Here is a 26,414-nt window from a genome sequence, read left to right on the forward strand (position 1 = left end):
TGATGTACATCGTCATGAATAAAGTGTGGCTTATTATCTTCGTTCAATTGTGATGCTTATGTGAATCGATACATTGTGATGTTTATGACGGTCGATAAATTGTGATGTTTATGATAATCGATAAGTTGTTATGTTTATGACGGTCGATACATTGTGATGTTTATGACAGTCGATAAATTATTATGTTTATGATAATCGATAAATTGTTATGTTTATGATAATCGATAATTGTTATGTTTACGACGGTCGATAAATTGTGATGTTTATGATAATCGATAAGTTGTTATGTTAATGACGGTCGATAAATTGAGATGTTTTTCACCATCGATTTATAGTCCCATATGGACATATTTTTGCTGACACGAAAAAGCCGAATAATGTCCAATAAAATTCCTTTATGCCAGAGAACAATGGAACTGTCAAAGCGACTCGATGCCATTTTTTTTGTTCCACGCGAAACAACGTGAAACAATTCAAAGATCACCGAAGCGTGACATTGTTTAAGCTAACTCAGTTATGCTTTTTTATGATTTAAGATTTTTTTTCTTAATAATAAAAAAATATTTTAGTTTAACAATAAGAAACTTGAATAGTTTTTTTAGATAAAGATTTTTAACTGCGCAATTCCGAATGTAGAGCTATTTTTGTTTTACAAGACACTTAAGGGTTAAAAAAAGTGAGAGAATTAAAATGAACACTCAGGGGCTTTAAAAATCTGGCAAGTTTAAATTGCATCTGCTGTGATATTGAAATAGTTATGAAATGTGTGAAAAAATGTACAAAATATTTCTTGTTTTATATGGTTGGTGAAAACTAGGAAGACATCAAAAGAGTCGACTACGGGTTTATGAAGTTTTGACTTGGTAAGACAATAACTGTCAAGATCTAGACAGAACATGGTGTCGTACTATGTCCAATGTTTGAAAGAACACAGTATTTGTTTGATGAAGGTAAAACTCATTAAAATACACCTCTAAAAACTGTTTATAAATAACCCCTTTTCTGGCTTAATAAATAATTTTGCAGTTATTCTACAAAAGAAACTTTATTTATTATAAACCACCCACAATAAAGACATCTAACAGGTGCTGTAACTCCTAAAAAAAAGCCCACCCATGCGTATAAATAATCGTAATCGGTTTGTCCTTCTCTAAATAGATATCATTAAGCTATTATGATAGATCAAAGGGTTTTTTAATGGTACCTTTGAATCAATTGTACTCAATTTGAATGAAACATTAGTTCACTCTGTCATCCCAATGGTGTTTCCATGAAATTATAATGCAGCAATGTTTCAGTCCGGACATTTAAGGCATTAGTGGTGGCAGCCATCTTTTACTTTGATGATGAGGTTTTGTAAAGTGTTTTGCTAGATTTTCAGCTGTCGAGGTAAGTTTTCATGAATAAAATGCTACGGAAACATCATTCGATGATTACTAAAAAGATCGGGCTATGCTTTGTCGTTAATAAAATTGATTATTAAATTTTCAGAGTCAATTCATCGTATGTTACAGTAACTCACCAAAGTACAACTGAACAGTACAATACTTCCTCCCAAAGGTACAATTATTCCCCTCAAAGACACTGTAAAGGTACAATTACTAGCCCCAAAGACACTGTAAAGGTACAATTACTCCCCTCAGACACTGTAAAGGTACAATTACTCCCTCAAAGACACGGTAGAGGTACATTTACTATTCCCAAAAGACACTGTAAAGGTACAATTACTCCCCCAAAGGCACTGTAAAGATACAATTACTCCCCAAAGACATTGTAAATGTACAATTACTCCCCAAATTGACATCATAAATGTATTGTCATCATCATCATCTTTAACCATTCATGTCCAAGACACATGGTGCGGATGAAGTAGAGTTGACTTGTTTCAATGTCCTCAGCATACAGGGGGATAGTAAAGGTATTATCCTGGGAAAACTCCCCCAAAAACCAACCCCACAGTTCAATCAACTCGCTTCTATTTAAACATCCACCCAGCCATGTAGTCGAAGTTTTCATTTCATTTTCACACTTCGCGTTAGCGGCTTAATTGAAAGTTGGTGGGGGTGGGGGAGTGGGGGGAGTGGAACGTCAGATTATTGACAGTTAGTGACGTCATAACGGCGGGAGCTAGGCGGACAATCCAATCGTATGGAAGCCATCTGATGTGTGCAATGTTGCCAAACAAGCCGATTGAAAAAAGGTGTCGGGGAGATGGGAGACAGCGACCCCGTGGGGGGGGGGGGGGGGTGGGTGGGGGCAAAGGGGAGTATCGTGTTAGGTGTATCATTCATGACGGGCAAACAGTCAAGTGATACGCAAACAAAGTCACGTGATGAGCAAACAAAGTTACGCGTGAGGTGGGGGGGGGGGGGGAGAGGGGGGTGGCCGAAAAAATATTGCCGTAAATCTTTTTGTGAATGTCAGATAGAACTAGAACGTAAACAAAAAGTGAATGTTCGATTCTGTTTTATTTAGAGGTTTGGTAACCAACTGCTTCTCCATCAGGGACGACGTGGTCTAGCGGTAGAGCGTTAGAATGCAAACCCTAATCCGCGTTCAAATCAGTAGAATCATCTCAGCTCTGGTGGGTACCTAACTCGTGTTAGGAAAAATAAAGGCGGATGAGCATAGTGCTGACTATACTATCCATTCATATGCCCAAACAGGTGAACTCTACTTCACTTGCCCCAATGACCGTATGACTTGGTATGAAAGGGTGGCAGAACATTCTGGAGTTCCAGAGGACTTTGTATGAAAGGAGTGCAGAACATTCTAGCACACTCCCAAACTTGTCCGAATCGTTAGCCCTGCATTATTCATCTGGCAGAGGATCTGGGTTGTCTCACATAAGGTGTCGTGTAAATAATGTGGCCCAATGGCATTTCAAGTTTAAAGAACTGATCAAAGCCGTTTAAACTTCTAGAAAAAGATACAACGATCAAGTGTGTTTTACTTGCAAACATACAGATACAACGCATTTAGTTAATTGCATTACAAGAACAATTAATTAGACCATGCGGAAACAATTTTTTAAGAATGTAGAAAAATGAATGGACCGTTGGTATTAAATTTTTGTATAAGAAAATATCAATTTAATTAAAAAGTATTAGTATATAGTTTTTGGCCTACAATGAGGTCAAATTATTACGTTCTCACTTTCTGTGTGCTAGAGTTAATTCCCTTTAGATTTGTCTTCCCCTGAAACATCTGGTGCTACAGACAGTGAGGTTTCAAAATTTTCCTTTTACATATATTTCTACGTGTATTCTACTATGTTTAGAGGAAGTTACATTGATTTTTATGAGAAGTATTTAAAAGTTCTATTTAGGTCCATTTTTGACGGGGTTTTGAATTAGAAATTCATTTATTAAATGAAATACGTCCTCATAAATGTTCATGAATTGAAAGTACGTCAGTTTACATGTTATTCAAATAAAGATATGTCCAGATTAAGCTAATTCCATATCAATCAAATGGTCGTCATATTATTAAACTTTAATTTTAGTCGCATATGTAAGTTATATATAAATCTCTTTTTGTTATACTTTAATACTTCCATCAAATGTATACACATCATGACGACATGTAAGTTATACCTGCGGCCAACAAAATAGCAAATATTTCAACAGCATTTTGAACCAAATCTCTAAACGCAGCTACATTCTCCTTTAAATTCTGACACAGAATTTGCCTCTTACAAAACGAAATTTTGTATCTTTAACCTAATGTTTTCAAGCAACTTGTTTTGTCATTCAGTTACTTTTTATACTTTAATTTTTAATCTGATAAAAAGAACATATTGATGAGCAGAGAAAAAAATTATCAGAGAAAATAAAATAAAAATAGTGATAGGGATATCCGAATGCAAAATTTAAAAAGTATGTTAGCGATCTGTATAGAGTTGATCAAAACTGGAACAGGAAAATAAAAAAAAACCCAACTAGACCGTGATTTGAATTACATTACAGTTTAATGATGTTTGAGATTAACACTAAATAAAAATATCAAAATCATCAAGGAACTTAATTTTTAAAGTAGATAAGCAACAGAAATTTAACAAATCAATATAGGAATATTCGCTAGAAATATAATTTGAGAATTATTTACGGTAAGAATTACAGTTTATGTATCGGTACTTTGCAGAAGACCAAAGTATCGATACACTGCAAAAGACCCTAATATCTATACAATGCAGTGGACCCAAGTATCGATACATTGCAAAAGACCCTTATATCTATATAATGCTGTGGACCAATAACGATACACTGCAGAAGACACTCACCAACACCCTATGTAGTTCCCCTTTACCTCTGTAACCCCAAAAGACACAGACACCCTTGGAAAACACTTATCCTTGAAGCGCCACCCCCATCTGTATACAGAGAAGAACCAATCAAACATCTTCTCCTGGAGTCTTGATTACTGAGTCCAGTAATCAGACACCCCCTATCAAACTCTGATTTGATTTGCAGGCTGATTCTAGCACGCTTAGACCCAGAAAAACTCACACTGGCTATCGACATTGTCTCAGAGAAATCTCATGGCTTCACGCTTTAAAATAAATACGAAAAAAATCTTTTTGGGAAATTCGTTTATAAGAAATCTAAAAGGTTTTGTTTAAATTTAAAATCATTTTAGTTTTGAGTTTGAAATGAAGTATTTTGTCCTGGCCAATTTAAGTTCTGTTAGACGTTCCATGTCAAAGTTAAACTGCGTTGTGGCAATGTTAAACCTTTATTAATGACTAATGTTAAACTGCTAGTAAAACGAAACCATTGTGATCACTGCTGTGGACAATGAGAATAGACGTGTTATGGTCATTAAATAAAAAGACTTGTTGGTGAAACAGAGGGTAAAGACTTGGTAATATCTATACTAGAAAAGACTCGATAAACTAGAAAATACTTAATAAAGTCTTAGAAATTTGTATATGGTCAACACATAGGAAAGACTCACATTTATAAAAGACTTGGTAATATGGGCACCAAAACAGACTCGATGAACTAGGTAATACTTATTAATATAATCTTAGAACTGTGTATATTGTCAACATATAAGAAAGACTCACATTTAGAAAAGACTTGGTAATATCGACACCAGATAAAGAGTCAATAAACTAGAAAAACTTAATATAGTCTTAGAACTTTGTATTGTCAACAAATAGTTAAGACTAGGTAGTTATTTAGACAAGCCTGGGTAATGTTGACATCAGAAAAGACTTGGTATTGTTAAGACAGGAGGAAATACTTGGTACTATTAACACAGCCATAGGACGTAGTCCAAGCAGCGACGCTTAGTCCATGTAATCTAAGACAGGATCTCGGAACTGATACCCCCCCCCCCCCCCACTATAAACAAAGAACGGGAATATTTGATTGACGCGTCCTGCTCGCCTCCGAGAATGAAAAGTGGGGAAACTTGTCACCATGGTCACACTTGTCTGAGGAGAAACTTGTCGTACTTAGTGCTCTGAGGACGGGCCAATTTTGACAAGTTTTCCCACTTTGTCCCTCACGCCGGTGATGAACCATTCACATGGAAGTGTGAGGCTAATAAACCCTCACCCACTTTGGTAGTTCCTTGTACGAGGTTGTTCTTCCTCTTCCATTACATCATTGGGTAGCATAGTTTTGTAAACAACACCCGCTCTTTATTAACGCTAAGTAAAAATAAGATGATCTTAACAAATATTAAAATAAGAAGTTTACAGGACACTTATAGATCTACAAACGGGTTTATACCACGTGACAGTTTCATATCATTGTAAGGCAGCAGACTGCTAGCGTTATGTGTAATATGTATTATGTGTATAGTATGTGTGTTGTGTATTTTGGTAAGAGTGCTTTTTATGTTTTATGTGTGTTGTTATGTGTATTATTTGCAGGGCCGGCGCTACCTATAAGGCGAACTAGGCGGTCGCCTAGGGCGCCATTCCTAGGGAGGTGCAAAAAGTTTAATCGCTATTATCAAAGAAGTACCTAATAATTAATTACTTTTATAAAGGAGAAGCGATCTATTTCGGCACCCAGGACGAACTATCAATTCTGCACCCTCACCCCAAAAATAGGTCTATACAGGCCCATATTTATTCGCGATGGTGAAAATGCAACCCCACCTCCCTAATTTGGTACGGTCGGGGCGCTTTTTACCAGTCACTTTGCCTTTTTAATTTGGTGTCACATAGTTGTTGTACAAAACGATTAATTAAGTTCTTAATTTAAATTTCGAACATTTCAAACGGTTATCTAATTTTAATAGGGCTTGTAAGTCTCGTTTTCTCTGACTTTGAATTAGAAATCTGAGTTTTGTAATGACGGGAGTTAAAGTATTGTACTTGTTTGGTAATAATCGTTTAGATTTGGGAGTAACGGCGGAAGGCTGTTGCTGATATGGTTTCGTAGGTATAAAGTATCGAAGTGTTAAAGTGTCATAATTTTTATTCGGCTGTTTTGTAGTTGAATATCTAGTGAAATCTGATGGGTAATAGGGAAATAAGAATGCAGGTGATGAATTATCGTAGTTCTGGAGTTCGGGAGTATTGATTCTTGTGGTATTAAGGTATCGAATTATATTGACTGTTAATGTGTAGTAGTAGGTCTAGTGAAATCGTTGTTAATTGGGAGTAACATTTGTAGAGCATGGTGAAGTTAAGCGAGTTGGTGTCGTAGTTCTGGAGCATCGAGTCTAAGTATGTTTAGGTATCGAAGTTTGATATGTGTTGTGAATGTAGTAGAGTATATCGAGTTGTCGAGTTTATCGTATGTTAGAAGATTTCAATTCAGTACGGAACACACTACAAAGAAAGGTAGGCGTATTCTAGTTGAAAAATCTTTAGTTTTTAGAAATTTATGTTACCACTCTTAAAGAATTAATATATCATATTAAATAGGGTGGAATTTATAACCAACCTTAAACTTTGTTTTTTTTTTCAAATGATAATTTGTTATATATTTAATCAATAATTATTGCAATGTCTCAAATAGTTACTCGTGGTTGTTTTTTACTTTCTCGTATACGAAGTATAGAGATGATTGTAATCGTGCAAAATTATTTTTTTTAAATCGAGATTTTTGCAAATCGCGACGTTTTACACCTCCCATAGTCGGAAAAACATAGTTTTGCAATCTTGTCCGTATGTCTGTGTGTGTATGTGTGTATGTGTGTATGTGTATGTGTATGTGTGTGTGTATGTGTGTCTGTGAACACGATAACTTGAGTACCGTTAAAGCTAGGTTGATGAAATTTCATATATAAGTATTATATCAAATTTGTAGCTCTGTATCAACTTTGCAGCGATTTCCGGAAGTGGCACATATTCCACTTTCAAATTTTTTAAACTTGAGTACTGTTTCAGATAGATAAATGAAATTTCAAATGTAAGTAAAATATTTAATTTTCTTCCTTTTGTCAAAATTTGAGTAATTTCCGTTGACCGGAAGTAGTAATTAACGCTGTTTCCGATTTCTCCAAAAAACGCATGTGAATTTATAAAGTACTAATAATATTCCGCACTATTATACACAGATTTTTTGGCGTTCACTTGGCGCGCAATTATTTTTTTACGAGATTCTATTCTATTTTAAAAAGTTTAAGTAAGTAAAAATTGATTAAAAAACATGTCTATTTCCAGATGTGTAATCCCCGTAGCGTTAAGATGAGAATATTCGAGAAAGATTAGGTGAGATCATTCCTCCCGGTTCATTTTGAAAAGCGTCCCTTTATATCCGGGATCCAAAATTTTAAATTAACATTCCCTCAAACTGCAGCGATTAATAGTATGTCATCAAAACTGAATAGAAGTATGTTAAAATAAAGCTACCGTTTTTAGACTTTTAAATAAAACTTACAGTTAATTATTTAATGGGTGAAATATAACTTTTTTTACAAGGTTACATAGCTAAATTAAAGACTTATTATAATTATTAAGTAATAAAGTGTAAATTGCTTTATTGTATTTTTCAAGCATGTCTTAGTTTCAATTGATTAATTTAGCTATTTTTATGAAAGTTATCTCCCTTGAATAAAATTTTAGTATTTGGATTTTCAAATGGGAGATAATTCGTTGCTTAACTTCACATTCATTTCAAATTCTTGAACATTAGGTTGACCGCTTACATATAAATACAACTTTAAGTTATTATTTGCTGTTGTAACAATTATATAGAGCAGAAGTTCTAAACAAAATAGTTTGGTATGTTTTTTTTAGCATTATCAAGTTGAAAAACAAATAGATCAGTAGGCGTTTTAGACTGCACTACTTTATGTTAGAAGACATACAGTCTAAGTCGTAAATTAAACATCTAATTAATTGTCTTTTCATATTTTTCACTCTCCCCTAAAGGATTCATGTATAACAATTTTAGGCTGGAATCTATAACATTTATAACCTTTTATTTAAAAAAAATAGTAATCAACAAAAACAGAAACATAATCACACAATATAGACATTTTACAATTATAACTAAGGACAGTCACGCTTAAAACAGGTAAGTTCCGTTTTGGAACTCACCTTGGGGAGGACTGCAGAGAGCCCAAAACTGAAAGAACTATTTTTTTCAGTGTGTTTTTTTCCAGACTTTTTTCTCCCGAGACGAGGGGTGGGGGGGGGGGGGGGCACTTGAAATTTTCTAAAGGGGCGAAGGGGGGGGGGGGGTCTATGACTTAAAGTACAAAATAGACTCGTGGACTTAGCAATAATTTCAATAAAATGCGATTACACTTGCACACTAGAACTGAAGGAATTAGTACAAACTTTTGAGATGAAGGAGGCAAGCAAAATTTGATTTTGATGTCTACTTATAACGTTTATGCAATTGATAATAAATTAATATGTCACTTTTGATTAATTCTTTTCTTATACATATAAAAGCAATTAATTTGTTTTGCCTAGGGCGCTAAATAACCTGGCGCCGGCACTGATTATGTGGGTTTTTTTTTTTTTTTTTTTTTTTTTTTTTTTTTTTTTTGTATTTCATGTGTTCTGTGTATTATTCAATTTCAATTTATTCACTTTATTCAATACCGAAGAGGCCATTATTATATATTATGTGTGTTATGTTGCCTAACTGTCGATAACAAATATCAATGCTGTCTTTATTATTGTGTCTCCTTTTCGGCATTTAATTTTAACTTTTTTTTTTAAATTCTACAATAAATGACGTAATTTGTATGTGTACTTTTAAGAAGTTTAAACTGCATACGTTTCTTTTCGCCTGATTTGATTTGATATTTTTCTTTTCTATTCTCAATCTGGACATCAGGTTTTGGGCGCCAAGTGCACTTGTAACATTAGGAATCAGTTTTACGTGTGCCTTTAAATTATTCATGACCTTAATGTCTGTTATGCGGTTCATAGATTGCCACGGAAACTCTCCTCTCTATTCGTCCAATCAGAGCCTGGCCTGTCGGCTGTGTGTGCTGTTACTTACGGGAAATAAATAAAATGTTAGGTTAAAGATATGGGGGAAAGGTTAAAGGTTAGATCTTCACCTCAGCCACAGACAGCCTTGAACCTTATAAATGGAGAAATGAGTCAGAAACTTTACGAGGTCAAATCACGTGGTCATTACACAAGGTCAGTTCACAAAGTCATTTCGCAGATCACTTCACCTTGTCAGGTCATCATTTCACGTAATTTTACGTAGTGCCTCAATGTGGTCATTTCACAGGATCATCCTAGGAGTCACTTCATGTGGTCACTTCATGTGGTCACTTCATGTGGTCACTTCATGTGGTCACTTCATGTGGTCACTTCATGTGGTCACTTCATGTGGTCACTTCATGTGGTCACTTCATGTGGTCACTTCATGTGGTCACTTCATGTGGTCACTTCATGTGGTCACTTCATGTGGTCACTTCATGTGGTCACTTCATGTGGTCACTTCATGTGGTCACTTCATGTGGTCACTTCATGTGGTCACTTCATGTGGTCACTTCATGTGGTCACTTCATGTGGTCACTTTATGTGGTCACCGTCACAGGATCATTCGAGTGGTCACTTTACGTGTTCACTTGGTCCCCTATGTATATTTGTGTTTCTGAACATACACGGACATTGTTTTGATGACGTCATTCCTCCTTTTTGGTATTCAGTTGTTGTCATTATTTGGGGTACATATAGGTGACCAAATGTGTTAGCGGGGTGTATGGGGGGGGGGAACACCCAACCCATGGGCCTTTAAAAATGGAAGCTCTTACATTACTTACAATGATGAGAATGCGAGGCCAACCATATGTTAACCGTCGGCATCATTCACATGTTCTACACCCACACCACCCCCCCAACATCCTCACCCACACCACCCCAACCACACCAACATTCCCACTCACACCATCCACACCGACCCCAACATCCCCGCCCACACCACCCACCCACCAAATGTGGAACGTGTCGAGGTGACATGAACAGTGCTGTGACACGTGAAGCCCGTCCTAGGAATGTTTTATTCACGTTCACCCTGGTAGTACTCGACCGGTGGGTGGGACTGGGGTGGGGTGGGGCTGGGGGTGGGTTTGGAGCTGATGTTACAGAACACACAACATAGTCAACAGTTTTTTCACACACACAACACAAATAGAATCTTTGATTAAGCTAAAAACACAACTTTAAACGTAACGAAATCAACACTTGCTTTAAAATACTTTCTTCGTCCAAACACTCTCCACTGTTTACTTTGGGAGGCTATTTAGCCTCTTCAATAGAACACGGAACTTTCTAGAACATTTCAACCAGGGCTTATACCAGGTGACCCCTAATGGATACATTGTTCTTCGATCTGCAGATATTCGAATTGGATGAATGATCGACGGCGGAAGTGAATCTCAATGACGTTTTGAATGATGTTTTGAATCATGTTTTAATGATGTTTGTTGGACTTTGATAAAAGGTGGTTGTGTGTGACGCACTTTTAGATGGTATGAGCAGTTTGTATGTGTGCAGTTAAGGGTAGGGGAGGGGTTGGATCTTTGAAACAAATCTTGGTTCCAATGTATTAGGTCTACATCTTTGTATTCTGTTAAAGACATGTTTTGCCCGACGCAAACAAAGTTGTTGGTCTTAGAGTAATAAAAGAGAAGTACGAATTATGGAATATTAAAAAAAAATAATGCTGATATTTAAGAACATCGACCAAGGCTGTGTTGGTAGATCGATGGGGTAATAAAATGTCTTGCAATGGTGGGATGGCCTGTGTCCCAGCGACCCCCAGAGCTAGGCGGGCGGGAGACTAGTGTTTTTGACAGGATAGATCTGCGCGGGTAGGGGCCAGACTTGTGTCCTGGTCCTGTGGGTAGGGGCCAGCCTTGTGTCCTTGTCCTGTGGGTAGGGGCCAGACTTGTGTCCTGTGGGTAGAGGCCAGATTTGTGTCCTGTGGGTAGGGGCCAGACTTGTGTCCTGGTCCTGTGGGTAGGGGCCAGACTTGTGTCCTGGTCCTGTGGGTAGGGGCCTGACTTGTGTCCTGGTCCTGTGGGTAGGGGCCAGACTTGTGTCCTGTGGGTAGGGGCCAGACTTGTGTCCTGTGGGTAGGGGCCAGACTTGTGTCCTGGTCCTGTGGGTAGGGGCCAGACTTGTGTCCTGGTCCTGTGGGTAGGGGCCAGACTTGTGTCCTGTGGGTAGGGGCCAGACTTGTGTCCTGTGGGTAGGGGCCAGACTTGTGTCCTGGTCCTGTGGGTAGGGGCCAGACTTGTGTCCTGGTCCTGTGGGTAGGGGCCTGACTTGTGTCCTGGTCCTGTGGGTAGGGGCCAGATTTGTGTCCTGTGGGTAGGGGCCTGACTTGTGTCCTGGTCCTGTGGGTAGGGCGAGACTTGTGTCCTGGTCCTGTGGGTAGGGGCCAGACTTGTGTCCTGGTCCTGTGGGTAGGGGCCAGACTTGTGTCCTGTGGGTAGGGGCCAGACTTGTGTCCTGGTCCTGTGGGTAGGGGCCAGACTTGTGTCCTGGTCCTGTGGGTAGGGGCCAGACTTGTGTCCTGGTCCTGTGGGTAGGGGCCAGACTTGTGTCCTGGTCCTGTGGGTAGGGGCCAGACTTGTGTCCTGGTCCTGTGGGTAGGGGCCAGACTTGTGTCCTGGTCCTGTGGGTAGGGGCCAGACTTGTGTCCTGTGGGTAGGGGCCAGACGTGTGTCCTGTGGGTAGGGGCCAGACTTGTGTCCTGTGGGTAGGGGCCAGACTTGTGTCCTGGTCCTGTGGGTAGGGGCCAGACTTGTGTCCTGGTCCTGTGGGTAGGGGCCAGACTTGTGTCCTGGTCCTGTGGGTAGAGGCCAGACTTGTGTCCTGTGGGTAGGGGCCAGACTTGTGTCCTGTGGGTAGGGGCCAGACTTGTGTCCTGTGGGTAGGGGCCAGACTTGTGTCCTGGTCCTGTGGGTAGGGCGAGACTTGTGTCCTGGTCCTGTGGGTAGGGGCCAGACTTGTGTCCTGTGGGTAGGGGCCAGACTTGTGTCCTGGTCCTGTGGGTAGGGGCCAGACTTGTGTCCTGGTCCTGTGGGTAGGGCGAGACTTGTGTCCTGGTCCTGTGGGTAGGGGCCAGACTTGTGTCCTGGTCCTGTGGGTAGGGGCCAGACTTGTGTCCTGGTCCTGTGGATAGGGGCCAGACTTGTGTCCTGTGGGTAGGGGCCAGACTTGTGTCCTGTGGGTAGGGGCCAGACTTGTGTCCTGGTCCTGTGGGTAGGGGCCAGACTTGTGTCCTGGTCCTGTGGGTAGGGGCCTGACTTGTGTCCTGGTCCTGTGGGTAGGGGCCAGACTTGTGTCCTGTGGGTAGGGGCCAGACTTGTGTCCTGTGGGTAGGGGCCAGACTTGTGTCCTGGTCCTGTGGGTAGGGGCCAGACTTGTGTCCTGGTCCTGTGGGTAGGGGCCAGACTTGTGTCCTGTGGGTAGGGGCCAGACTTGTGTCCTGTGGGTAGGGGCCAGACTTGTGTCCTGGTCCTGTGGGTAGGGGCCAGACTTGTGTCCTGGTCCTGTGGGTAGGGGCCTGACTTGTGTCCTGGTCCTGTGGGTAGGGGCCAGATTTGTGTCCTGTGGGTAGGGGCCTGACTTGTGTCCTGGTCCTGTGGGTAGGGGCCTGACTTGTTTCCTGTGGGTAGGGGCCTGACTTGTGTCCTGTGGGTAGGGGCCTGACTTGTGTCCTGTGGGTAGGGGCCAGATTTGTGTCCTGTGGGTAGGGGCCTGACTTGTGTCCTGTGGGTAGGGGCCAGACTTGTGTCCTGTGGGTAGGGGCCAGATTTGTGTCCTGTGGGTAGGGGCCTGACTTGTGTCCTGTGGGTAGGGGCCAGACTTGTGCCCTGGTCCTGTGGGTAGGGGCCAGACCAAATGTTGGGGTTGTGGCAAGGGATAACTACTCGTCCACAGAATACAGAAACCGAGACCAAATCAGAAAGAACGAAAGCTCAATATTTTAGGCTAATGACGAGACGCAGCAAAACCCACGAGAAAGTACAGTACGACGCATCTCACTCTACAACCTTGGAGGACGACGTTTTAAAAACGAGATAATAAATTTTGCTGAAAAATTAAACTGTACTTCATCTGCTAAGTCAAACCTGAAGTCGGTTTACTTCTAAAGACCAGCTCCTAAAGTTCAAGTAGAACTGGCCACTCTTGGAACTGAGATGATCCAGTCGAGTGGCATTTGGGGCAGGTCATCCTACATCACATGCCAGACTTGACATACAAACACGGACACACGTGAACTGGCTTTAACGCTGAACCGGCTTTAATGCTCATCACTGTGAACACATTTGAACCGGCTTTAACTCTGAACCGGCTTTAATGCTCATCACTGTGAACACATTTGAACCGGCTTTAACTCTGAACCGGCTTTAATGCTCATCACTGTGAACACATTTGAACTGGCTTTAACGCTGAACCGGCTTTAATGCTCATCACTGTGAACACATTTGAACTGGCTTTAACGCTGAGCCGGCTTTAATGCTCATCACTGTGAACACATTTGAACCGGCTTTAACTCTGAACCGGCTTTAATGCTCATCACTGTGAACACATTTGAACCGGCTTTAACTCTGAGCCGGCTTTAATGCTCATCACTGTGAACACATTTGAACTGGCTTTAACGCTGAACCGGCTTTAATGCTCATCACTGTGAACACATTTGAACCGGCTTTAACTCTGAACCGGCTTTAATGCTCATCACTGTGAACACATTTGAACTGGCTTTAACGCTGAACCGGCTTTAATGCTCATCACTGTGAACACATTTGAACCGGCTTTAACTCTGAACCGGCTTTAATGCTCATCACTGTGAACACATTTGAACCGGCTTTAACTCTGAACCGGCTTTAATGCTCATCACTGTGAACACATTTGAACTGGCTTTAACGCTGAACCGGCTTTAATGCTCATCACTGTGAACACATTTGAACCGGCTTTAACTCTGAACCAGCTTTAATGCTCATCACTGTGAACACATTTGAACTGGCTTTAACTCTGAACCGGCTTTAATGCTCATCACTGTGAACACATTTGAACCGGCTTTAACTCTAAACCGGCTTTAATGCTCATTACTGTGAACAGATTTGAACCGGCTTTAACTCTGAACCGGCTTTAAGGCTCATCACCGTGAACACATCTGAACCGGTTTTAAGGCTCATCAATGTGGACACATCTGAACCGGCTTCAACGCTGAACCGGCATTAAGGCTTAACAATGTGGACACATCTGAACCGGCTTTAACGCTGAACCGGCTTTCAGGCTCATCACCGTGAACACATCTGAATCACTCTTTAATCTTATCAATGGCTGTTAATATTATTTAACATCAATTAAAAGAAATCTAAATGAGATTCCAACGACACATCCCATAGTCCGCCCCGGGATTAAATCGCTCTGATTGACCCCCCCCCCCCTCTCCACCCGCCCCCATGTGCCCCTTTGAAAACACGGCAACCGTTTTTAAAAGAATAATCGAACAGAGAGACGTATGTATAATTGAATAGCGATCTGAATAGCAGCATTAACCTTTGCGTATTTGTTTATCAAGCTGGAGCTAATTCAGTTGGAGGATGTCAGTTTACGAGGCTCGCAAAGTTCGCCAGAAAACTAATTCAGTTGGAGGATGTCAGTTTACGAGGCTCGCAAAGTTCGCCAGAAAACTAATTCAGTTGGAGGATGTCAGTTTACGAGGCTCGCAAAGTTCGCCAGAAAACTAATTCAGTTGGAGGATGTCAGTTTACGAGGCTCGCAAAGTTCGCCAGAAAACTAATTCAGTTGGAGGATGTCAGTTTACGAGGCTCGCAAAGTTCGCCAGAAAACTAATGGGAATAGAATTTAAATAGAAGAGTACGATCGCGCAGATAAGAAATTGAGTTCTCGATTAAATAAGAATTAAATTTAAAAAGGTTTTTCGGTACTGAATAATAATAATATAATATTAAAAAATTGACTTTTTTGAAATGATGGGAGGAAATCCATACGGAAAATAAACGCGCTAGGTTTTTGTGTAACATTCATTTAAAATTCCAAAGTAATTTGCTTATGTGTGTGTGATTCAAAATAAATAAGCTAATATTTTCATAAATATGATCAAAGAATTCTAGAATCAAATAACGAATGTAATATATCAGATAATTTAATAAAAAATTGTCTTCATATTGCGCATGTTTTAAAATGAATTTTTATTTAATAGAATGTTGATTATTTCCCCTTTTTAAACAGATTGCGCAGAGTTATTCCCCTTTGCATAATAATGTCATTACACCAGGTGTTAAATTTCCGAAATAATTCATATCTAAAAGGTTTAGGGCATACGCATTGTGGCGAGAATTAATCATTCATTTCAACAAACTAAAAAAAATTGTATTGCGTTACAAATAGATTTTTTTTACAACATTGCGAAAAGCTTCCGACCAGAAGCACTTTACTGGCAAGAAAGAGTTTTTCGTTAGCTTGTTGTTTTTAGCTGTTTGACACCTGGGTACAATGCGAACCTCTGTGCGAGAATTCGTTTTGAGGACCGGCAATTAGGGTCGGGTCGTTACGTTATGGAGTACGAGTGTACTGGACAATACAGTGGACTCTCTTGGGGCAGTGAGCGGGTATACACGTGAAGTTGGTGAGTTTTCTTTTAGTGCTAGAGTTGTTTGGCATGTTGGATTAATGATCGAGGTAATGGTTACTTGGTGTTTGGTCTGATATAGCTAATGGCTGAGGTAAGGGTTACTTGGTGTTTGGTCTGATATAGGTAATGGCTGAGGTAAGGGTTACTTGGTGTTTGGTCCGATATAGGTAATGGCTGAGGTAATGATTGCTTGGTGTTTGGTCCGATATAGCTAATGGCTGAGGTAAGGGTTACTTGGTGTTTGGTCTGGTATAGCTAACTGAGGTAATGGTTACTTGGTGTTTGGTCTGATATAGGTAATGGCTGAGGTAAGGGTTACTTGGTGTTTGGTCTGATATAGGTAATGGCTGAGGTAAGGGTTACTTGGTGTTTGGTCTGATATAGGTAATGGCTGAGGTAAGGGTTACTTGGTGTTTGGTCTGATATAGGTAATGGCTGAGGTAAGGGTTACTTGGTGTTTGGTCTGATATAGGTAATGGCTGAGGTAAGGGTTACTTGGTGTTTGGTCTGATATAGGTAATGGCTGAGGTAAGGGTTACTTGGTGTTTGGTCTGATATAGGTAATGGCTGAGGTAAGGGTTACTTGGTGTTTGGTCTGATATAGGTAATGGCTGAGGTAAGGGTTACTTGGTGTTTGGTCTGTTATAGGTAATGGCTGAGGTAAGGGTTACTTGGTGTTTGGTCTGATATAGGTAATGGCTGAGGTAAGGGTTACTTGGTGTTTGGTCTGATATAGCTAACGAGCCGACCCACGGCATAACATACGCCGCTATTTAGTTGTTTCTAATTTTCAATAATTCATAATTTGTGAATTCGACAGTACCAACGCTGACACTGAAAATATTTCTTTAAAACACTATAAGTAGCTCGTTAAGGACCATAACCCCCCCCCCTTCCTTCCCTCCCCCCTCCCCCCCCCCTACGTTTAAAATCGTTGGCTCTGCTTGTAAACATTTAGAGTGAACACAGCTCACTAAAACCATGTAGGGGTGGGGAGGTAGGGAGAGCGTTTGCAGCTTGTTTTCTAACGGCTCGAAGAAGAGAATTATATATATAGATAGATGGCTGAGGTAAGGGTTACTTGGTGTTTGGCCTGATATAGCTAACGAGCTGACCCGCTGCGTATCATACGCCGCTATTTAGTTGTTTTTTTTTCTACTTTTCAGTAATTTATAATTTGTGAATTCGACAGTACCAATGCTGCCATTGAAAATATTTGCTTAAAAACACTAACCCCCCCCCCCCCCCCACGTGAAAGCTGCCTCCTCTTAGTTACCTCCTCTAAGTTTAAAATCGTTTCAAACTAAATTATCTGCCCCTAATAGCCGTCACCAAACCCGTCTCTATGATTTTAAAATGTAACCAGAGTGAACACCGCTCACCAGATCATGTGGGGGTGGGGTGGGGGTGGTAGTGATAGAGAGGAAGAGAGGGGACTGCAAAGGCGCGCTTGCAGCTTGTTTTCTAACTGATCCCAGAAGAGAATTATATATATAGATGACTGATATAGGTAATGACTGAGGTAATGGTTACTTGGTGTTTGGCCTGATACAACTAATGACTGTTTTACCCAATGCTGAGACTGATTAATTATAGCTTTAGTTAAATGCAGTTTTAGCTAATTTCTCGTTTAGGTTAGGGCTGTTTCATCTAATATTTTGTTGTGGAAAGTTCTGTTAACAGTATATTTGGCTAAGAACTCTTATTTAACTACCGGCTTTTATATACATCGGCCTTGTATGCTAGTGGGTAGTTATTAGAAGTAGTTTTAGCTATTTTAGTTTGATGTTGTTGTAGAATGTTTTTACTATCATAGCTTACAGCTGATGTATTCTAGAACAGTGTACCATAGCGGGGAGAGAAATTCAACGACACATAAAAAAACAATAAGTCAGGATTTACGTCAGGCGTCAGGGAATTTCAGGGGAACCTTTCAGTTAACGTTTGAAGAATTCGTTTGAATAATGTAGAGAATGGAATTGATTTGTTGCAAGTAAGATGGGTGGGGGTCTATGTGTGTGTGGGGGGGGTGGGGTGGGGGGGGGGGGGGGGGGTGGGGGGGTTGGAGGGGTGATCATCAACCACGGAAATTCAAACAACATTTGACAGTGTTTCTGAAGGTGGGTCTGACCGTGGGTCTGACAGTGGGTCTGACAGTGGGTCTGACAGTCTGACAGTGGGCCTGACAGTCTGACAGTGGGTCTGACAGTCTGACAGTGGGCCTGACAGTGGGTTTGACAGTGGGTCTGACAGTGGGTCTGACAGTGGGTCTGACAGTGGGTCTGACAGTGGGTCTGACAGTGGGTCTAACAGTCTGACAGTGAGTCTCGCATTCTGAATGTCTGACAGTATGTATCTTTCGCTTATCAAATATTGATATTTGTAACCAAACAGATACGTATCATATTAAAAACAATTATTTATTAAAATGTTGATAAAAAAATATAAAATCTTGTAGGTGTATTAACTGAATATCAAGTATCAAGTTTTCTAAATAAGGATATTTCTCAATAGTTTTGAAATGAAGAAATATATTAGCTACAGAAAAGTTGTATTTTAATTGCCTGATACAAGATTTTTCTTTTCAATCAATACGTTGCCGGTCAGCGTAGGTATCACTTTTCAGTTAGTAAACTTCATCTAGATTTCGATGGATTTTGTTGCAATGAATTTGATACATCAAAATTACTTTGTTACAAAAATTTAAATCATGATTGTCAAGAAAACTATTATTTCTAACTACACGTTGTCCTGATTTATAATAGTTTTATCACTTAACTCTCTCTCCCCCTCTCCCACTGTTTAGCTTCTCAACGTTCCGACTGAATTAGCACTAACCTCTCTCATCATTCTCACTCCTCCACAAGTGTCCTCACTCAAATTCTCCTCACTCAAAGACTCCTCGCTCCCGTCAGTCACTCACTACTCACTCCACACATCACTTTCCATCCCCACTAAACTTTCCGGACAAATTTTAATTCACTATCTACCCCTCTCTACTAAAATACTGCAACCTCCAACTACAATCTAACCCCATCCCCCACTAAATATTGCATCCTACCACCGCTATCCAACCCCTTTCCCCTCTAAATATTACATTATTGCATCATCCCACCAATATCGAACCGCTACCCCAAATATTGCATCATCCTCCCACTATCTACCCCCCACCCCCAATGTTTGCATCATCCCACTACTGTCTAACCCCCTCCCCCAAATACTGCAAGGTCACACCATTACCTAACACTTCCCCCACCAAATATTCCACCACTACCCCGCACCACCCTCTACTATCAGACGCGACTAACCCTGTCATCTATAGCGGGGGGGCCCACCATAGAATGATACAACAGTGGCCCCCAGAGAGAGACCACCGGAGACCACTGACTTCCATAATATAGCAGACAGCTACAGCACGTCATAAAATCTACACGACCGGTCTCACCACTGATGGGGGACTACCAAGGGGATAATATCATCATCACAGTTGAAATACCACCATACTGGTATTTATACTAAATCAGTGATACGTAATATTATACCTGTAGTGATAATAAATTAGTGATGTTTTACTATTGGTGATGATTAATCACTGGATTAATTACACCCTTGGGGTAGCTTCGCAATAGATGAAGTAGAAGTACACTTGTAAGTATCTCTATAGTAGAGTTTCTTTCAGGCACGGGGTAGGCACAACTAGAAGTACTTCTACCGCCCCCTACCACCCCCAAACAAAATAAAAATAGAATAATAATTTATATAGAAAATAAATACTTTAACCAGTGTCCCCCCCCCCCCCGGAAATTTAAATCCACCGCTCCAGCATAAGTTTCAGCCCCCTCCCTCCCTTGAGATAAATATCTGCAAGAAACAACGCTCTACAGTTTCACCAGTTGTAGCAGACATTTAAAATAATTGCACTATAGATTTATAGTGTTGACTTAAAAAATTATAACAATTTATAAAAGAACATCGGTTTAAAAAAAAAAGAATTTTCTTTCTTAATTTCTTTTAGATTTAATCTACGTAATGTAATTAATTTTACGCTTCTGGGTTTTAAAAAAAAAAGTACGTTCAAAATGTTTCAAGGAAAAACTTTTGAAAAAGTTTGTACTGAAAGAATTCTCCAGAAGAATAACAGGATCAGGGCCAGACCAGGAGGAATTATTGTAACGGAATTCTAATATTTGTTCTGGAGGACTTAGGGAGGGAAATCTGATTGGAATCCCAGAAGAGAGTCGGATGATTAATCCTGGTAGTGTCTGGTGTACTGGGTGTCATATACAGGGTAGCCAGTGTTGGCATAGGGTAGCCAATGTTGGCATAGGGTAGCCGGTGTTGGTATAGGGTAGCCACTGTTGGCTTAGGGTAGCCACTGTTGGCATAGGATAGCTAATATTGGCATAGGGTAGTCAGTGTGCTATTGACATTGTCTAAGAGTAGTCACTGTTGCGTTGACTGTGTCTTAGGGTAGCCAATGTGGTATTGGCTGCATCTAAGAGTAGCTAGTGTGGTGTTGACTATCTTAGAGTAGCTAGACACTGTAAGATATACCAGGAGAGATCCAAACACCACTGCAACCTCAGCTGTGAAAGAAACACTACTGCAAATTCAACTACAACATATGCATCAACTTCTGCTCCACCAAAACAGACATCATTCTCTAACAGAACAGACAGAAAGCGTTGCCTAAAAAGACAGACATCGTTTACTAAAAAGACAGACATCGTTGTCTATTAAGACAGACGGACAGACCGACATTGTTATAAAGTTAGATCACTGTCTGACCACCACGCCATTTACCGGCGTTTTTTGGTAGCTTGCTTTTAGTCTCATTAATAAAACATCATAAGCTGGATCAGGTCATGACCTGCAATGGCGCCCCTCCCCAGTTAAATATATATGCACCCACGGCCGCACGACAACATATAGACTAGATGTATCAACAAGGCTGAGTACATCGATGGCGTGGACTCAAAAGTTTCTTCATTTGGGAGGGGGGGGGGAAGGGAAGGACTATATTTTCTCATATTTTTTACTTGACTTATTCCTTTGTCGCCCTAGGGGAACAAAGGGCTGCAGACACACCTCTCCACCTGACTTGGTTTTGAGCGACCCTCTTTATTTGCTCCCACGTAAGCCCGTCATCCCTTGCCCCATATTTATTAAGACTTATATATGAGGTGCACTTTCGTTTCCGCCACTACGTATATATATATATATATATATATATATATATATATATATATATATATATATATATATATATATATATATATATATATATATATATATATATATATATATATATATATATATATATATATATATATCACACACAAAAAACTCGGGTGCCAGGAGAACAAATCCCCAGTTTCCTACTACCTGGGATGAGATACTGTTAGGCAAGTTGAAGTCAGTTGTTTAACAAGCATCATAGCAAAACAGTGGCATTGCCATGGAAGTGAGAGTTATTTCTGTTGTTAAGCATTATGGTAATTATTACTTTCTCGTATACGAAGTATAGAGAAAGTATTGTAATCGTGCAAAAAAAATCGAGACTTTTGCAAATCTCGACGTTTTACACCTCCCTGAGTTTTGCAATCTTTTCCGTATGTCTGTGTGTGTATGTGTGTGTGTATGTGTGTCTGTGAACACTATAGCTTGAGTACCAGTTACAGCTAGGTTGATGAAATTTCATATACAAGTATTATATCAAATTTGTAGTTCTGTTTCAACTTTTCCGGTAACCGGAAATTGCAATTATTCTGCTTTTAATTTTTCAAAAGCCTATAACTTGAGTACTATTTCAGATAGATAAATGACGTTTCACATGTAAGTAACAGATCTAATTCTCTGCCTTCTATCAAATTTTGAGTAATTTTCGTTGAACAGAAGTAGTAATTTACGTTATTTGCGATTTCTCAAAAAACGCATGTGAATTTATAAAATACTAACAATATTCCGCACTTTTATACACAGATTGTTTGGCGTTCACCTTGTTCACCTTCTTTTTTCTACGAGATTCTATTCTGTTTAAAAAAGTTTAAGTAATTAAAAATTGGATTAAAAATCATGTCTATATCCCGAGTAGCCATCCCCCGTAGTGTTATATAAGAATATTCCAAAAAGTTTAAGGGAGATAACTCCCGGTATATTTTAATTATACTCCTGATCAAGGTTTATTTCAGATAAATTATCCAGGGGGGGGGGTGCAATTACAGTTTTCGAAAGTGGAGGGGGGGGGGAATTTAACATTTCCCTGGACGCTGGCTAAAGTATGTATACTCGCTATACATTTTTTTTCACTTTGTCCGGAATGGTGGTGGGGGGGGGGGGGGGGCTGTGTTCCGGGACGGGACACTATTCCCCCCTCTCCTCCCCCCCCCCCCCCATTCCCCACGAAGAGATGCCTGAAAAAATAAAATCTGCTTTTGATAGGCCATAATAACATATTGGTCATACACCTGTTATCGGTTATTAAGTTTTCGTTTGGCGAGATAGTAAGAGATTGATTTACGTTTTTTTTATTGAAAAAAAAAAAACCGCGATATTCGAAATATCACCGATACTGGTCGATTATTTAATTATACGACTAACTGAAATATGCCACCATCAATCATCAATGTTTTATCTAAGCTGCGCAGTGGTGCGGCCGCGCAGCAGTTGTAAACCTACTGCATTTCCTCCTTGTAAAATACAAATACCCTTATAAAAATCGTCTCAAAAATACACGTTAGACATAGCATTTTTTCTCCTTAGAGTGAACTTTGTACTACTCACAGTCTTACATCAGTAACCTTAACTCACTAATGTCATCTCTTACCGTCACGCTAGCCTCCCCTGATTTAATTATGTATTCCTCCGACCACAGTTCACTGCTACATCCGGTTCACTGTATGTTGGTCACGTGGTCGGTATTAAACAGTAAGCCCCGGATGTCCAGGGATGAGCCCCCCCTGCCCGGCGCCCTGATTCAATTAGACCCTTTCTTTCACGGCCCGATCACTGGAACTGACCGCCGAGTATCAAAGCCTCGGCTGATGCTACTCTCTTTAAATGCTTGAGCTTAACAGGCGCTAAGTACATTGGTAGGGCTGTCGGTCCTTGTCGTAGGAGGTGGATGGTGTCGGGGAGTCGGGACGGTGGTGGTTGTGTGGTGCGTCGGTGTAGGGTTGTGTGATGTGTTAGGGGCTGTGTGGGGTTGCATGCTATATTAGGGGCTGTGTGTGGTTGTATGATATATTAAGGGCGGTGTGGGGTTATTTGGTATATTAGGGGCGGTGTAGGGTTGTATGATATATTAGGGACGGTGTATGACAGTCAGTACTTGTAAGATGGCAGAATATTCATGACGGGTGAGCTATGAATGACAGTGAAGTTAACTAATTCTACTCGACATAAAAAGTAGTTTGGTGAAGACAGCGCAGATACCACTTATTTTAACATTTCATCGTGTAAGAGAGAGCCAACAAATGTAGATTGAATGTGGGATGTTATAGATTGGAGAAACAAGCCAAGTTGGACAATGGGATGTCCTACAAACAGGAGCCATCAGGTTGGTTGAACGCTCTACAGATCCACCAGACAAAGTGGATTACGGCACGTCTAAAGTTCCATCAGGAAAACACGATACACATTTACCCCTCATAAAAAGCTGTACAGGTTTAGACTAGTGTGCAACTGATCTTATACGAGCACAATACTGTTTAACTTAGATCTTATGATTTAGTATTTACTCTATTTGCATCGTGGGAATATTTTGTTAAATATATCTGTCGCATTAACTTAATTAGATTTTTTAATTAGCCGTAAAAAAGATCCTACCCCTATTTATATACTGACGGCTTTCAGGTATAACTTAACCATACCACAGAATCTGTGGGTATAGCTAAGCCATACCTCATTCGGTGCAGGTATAGCTGATGATGAAGCCAGCATTTGCTCAGCTAGAGAACCGTTATCATCAACTCAGTAGCGATGGCCAACCCGCCGGCATCACGTGATGACGTTGTTACCTCCCTTGGTGCCCATATAGTATAACGCGTGTATCAGAACTAATGACCATAACTTTCTGTCAATGGCCATTTGGATCCAACAAGCGCTTCGTACAGTGCATAATGAGTGGGTGTGTGTTTGTGGGTGTGTGTGTGTGGGGGGGGGGGTACCACAGACTTAGTTCTACTAACTACCGCCCCAAATAATGGGTTGGTTTTCGATGTCAACCCGTCCAAGACTACCTCGAGCCTTAAGGGTGGCCTGCTAATGACAACCATAATCTCGTTATCACCGGGTACAACCCGAAAAATTTGGTATTGTGACAACCTTAATTCAACTAGCATATAGCGCACCTCCCTTCCTCTTTCATCCCACTGTCAAAAGTAAATGAGCCAGAAAAATATACCCAGTCAGTGATTGATTAATGACTCGGGATTCAGTCTATGAATAATTAATGTACATGATGTAACCGCACCTACATGGCATGACCAAACTGTGACAACAGGGGCAGCTACACCAATGTCATTTCTGCACACACACTCACTCACTCACACTCACACACTCACACTCACTCACACTCACTCACACACACACATACACACACAAACACACACACACACATACACGCACACTCACACTCACACACACACACATACACACTCACTCACAATGTTTTTAATCGTTCAAACAGCGGGTGGCCTTTTATTTGATTACTTTTGGATTTTTTTGGTTCGTTAATTAATCTATAATTTATACTGATCACAAGGGGGATCACTGCACACGTACAGGCCTAATCCTAGTCTTTTACTTTTAACTCAACGGTAGAGTAAAAAATGTTTTAAATAAGAAAATAAAGCCATTCCAGATTTCTCAGTAAACAATTGTCAAAAAGAGCAAAATGTAAACATTTCAAACAAAACTGGTGATGTGGTGATCGCGCAGTTGTCGTCAGGTTTACTTTTGGTCAGGGGCGTAGCGAGGGGGGGGGCGGGGGGTGCGGACCGCACCGGGTGACACCATTTAGGGGGGTGACACCAAGGCAAAAAATAGCAAAATATATAGAGAAAAACTCGAGGGGGGGGGTGCAAATCGAAAGTTTGAGGGGGGGGGGGGTGCAAATCGAAAACTTGAGGGGGGGGGGTGCAAATCGAAAACTTGGGGGGGGGGGGTGCAAATCGAAAGTTTGAGGGGGGGGGGGTGCAAATCGAAAATTTGAAAGTTTGTCCCTGGGAAGGGTCTCTATGCCTCTGGGGGGGGGGGTGACACCATTAAGTGCCGCACCGGGTGACACCCGACCTCGCTACGCCACTGCTTTTGGTAAAGAACATCATAAAAAAACAAGTAAAAATATGTTTAATTTATTTCAAACAAAAACTAAGAATTTTAAAGACAGTTAAAATTTTAAAGAAAAAGTCAAAAGACAATATGGCTGAAGCGGTAAATGTTATAGTTAATAGTAAAGGCTTAGAAGTGTTGAAGAGAACTTGAAAATAACTTTATAATCAAAACTAAGATCTAAAAATATTTTTTATTATGCCACTTTTAAGAAATGTAATGTATTGTTGGAGAACGTATTTCCCGGTAAACTTATTTAATACTTTAAGAGCTTTTAATTTATTTTCTTTGACTTGAATAATTTAAAACAAAAAATTTTAACACTTGTATAGATGTATATGTTCATAAAAGCAGTTTTTACACTTGTAGAACAGACACATTTTTGAGAAGCTGTAAGTCATGAAAAACAGTAATTTTAATGCGGACTGTATTGCTCTTTCTAAATATTTATGAAGACACGAGTTTTATTGATGATCTGTAGTAAAAGTAATACTTTCTTTTGTTTTACAAAAAGAATATATCTAAAAGTAAATAAATAACACTTATGACAGGGCAGAAATGAAGAAAAATACGAACTTACTGATGGGTTATTTGGCTGTTCTATCAAATGTCTACTAGGCTGTTCTATCAACTGTCTTGTCTGCTCCGACTGTCTAGAGTTCTGTCGTCTGCTACTGCTTCCTCTGCGTGTGGCACACCTTTCCCTTCTGCTGGCACCTTGACTGGACCTGACCGGCAGTGACGTCCCACGCGTCTCTTAACGAACGAACCAATCAGCACGCAGGCAAACACCAACGCCTCTGCCTGTCTCTGAGGGTTTTTTTTTCCCCTTCCCGTTTTAACTCCGCGAAGTCCGCAATCCCTTTTCTGATTTTAATCTAAAATATTGATGATCTCTGTAAATACGCCATTCTTACACACACAAGCCCAGATAATAAAAGTTTAAAAATGTGTACATGCGTCAAATATCCCTAAGTCTTCTGTTACGTCCCACTCTGAATTTGAAAGTGCCAGGATTGC

At 40.3% G+C, this 26,414-nt stretch overlaps 1 protein-coding gene across 2 annotated transcripts in view; it reads right to left on the minus strand.

Annotated features, from left to right (window-relative positions):
- LOC131936005 (uncharacterized) overlaps positions 1-26,137 on the minus strand; it is a 54,305-nt gene extending 28,168 nt beyond the window's left edge. The window contains exon 1 of one of the 2 annotated variants that reach the window (XM_059292796.1): positions 25,975-26,137. The gene's annotated coding sequence lies outside the window, so the exon portion shown is untranslated. The remainder of the gene's footprint in view (positions 1-25,974) is intronic. The other variant, XM_059292797.1, reaches the window with a different exon arrangement.
- Positions 26,138-26,414: the final 277 nt, after the last annotated feature.

Source organism: Physella acuta, unplaced genomic scaffold, assembly GCF_028476545.2.
Source record: "Physella acuta isolate Inbredline_101_S28 unplaced genomic scaffold, ASM2847654v3 ptg000164l, whole genome shotgun sequence".
Taxonomy (NCBI): domain Eukaryota; kingdom Metazoa; phylum Mollusca; class Gastropoda; family Physidae; genus Physella; species Physella acuta.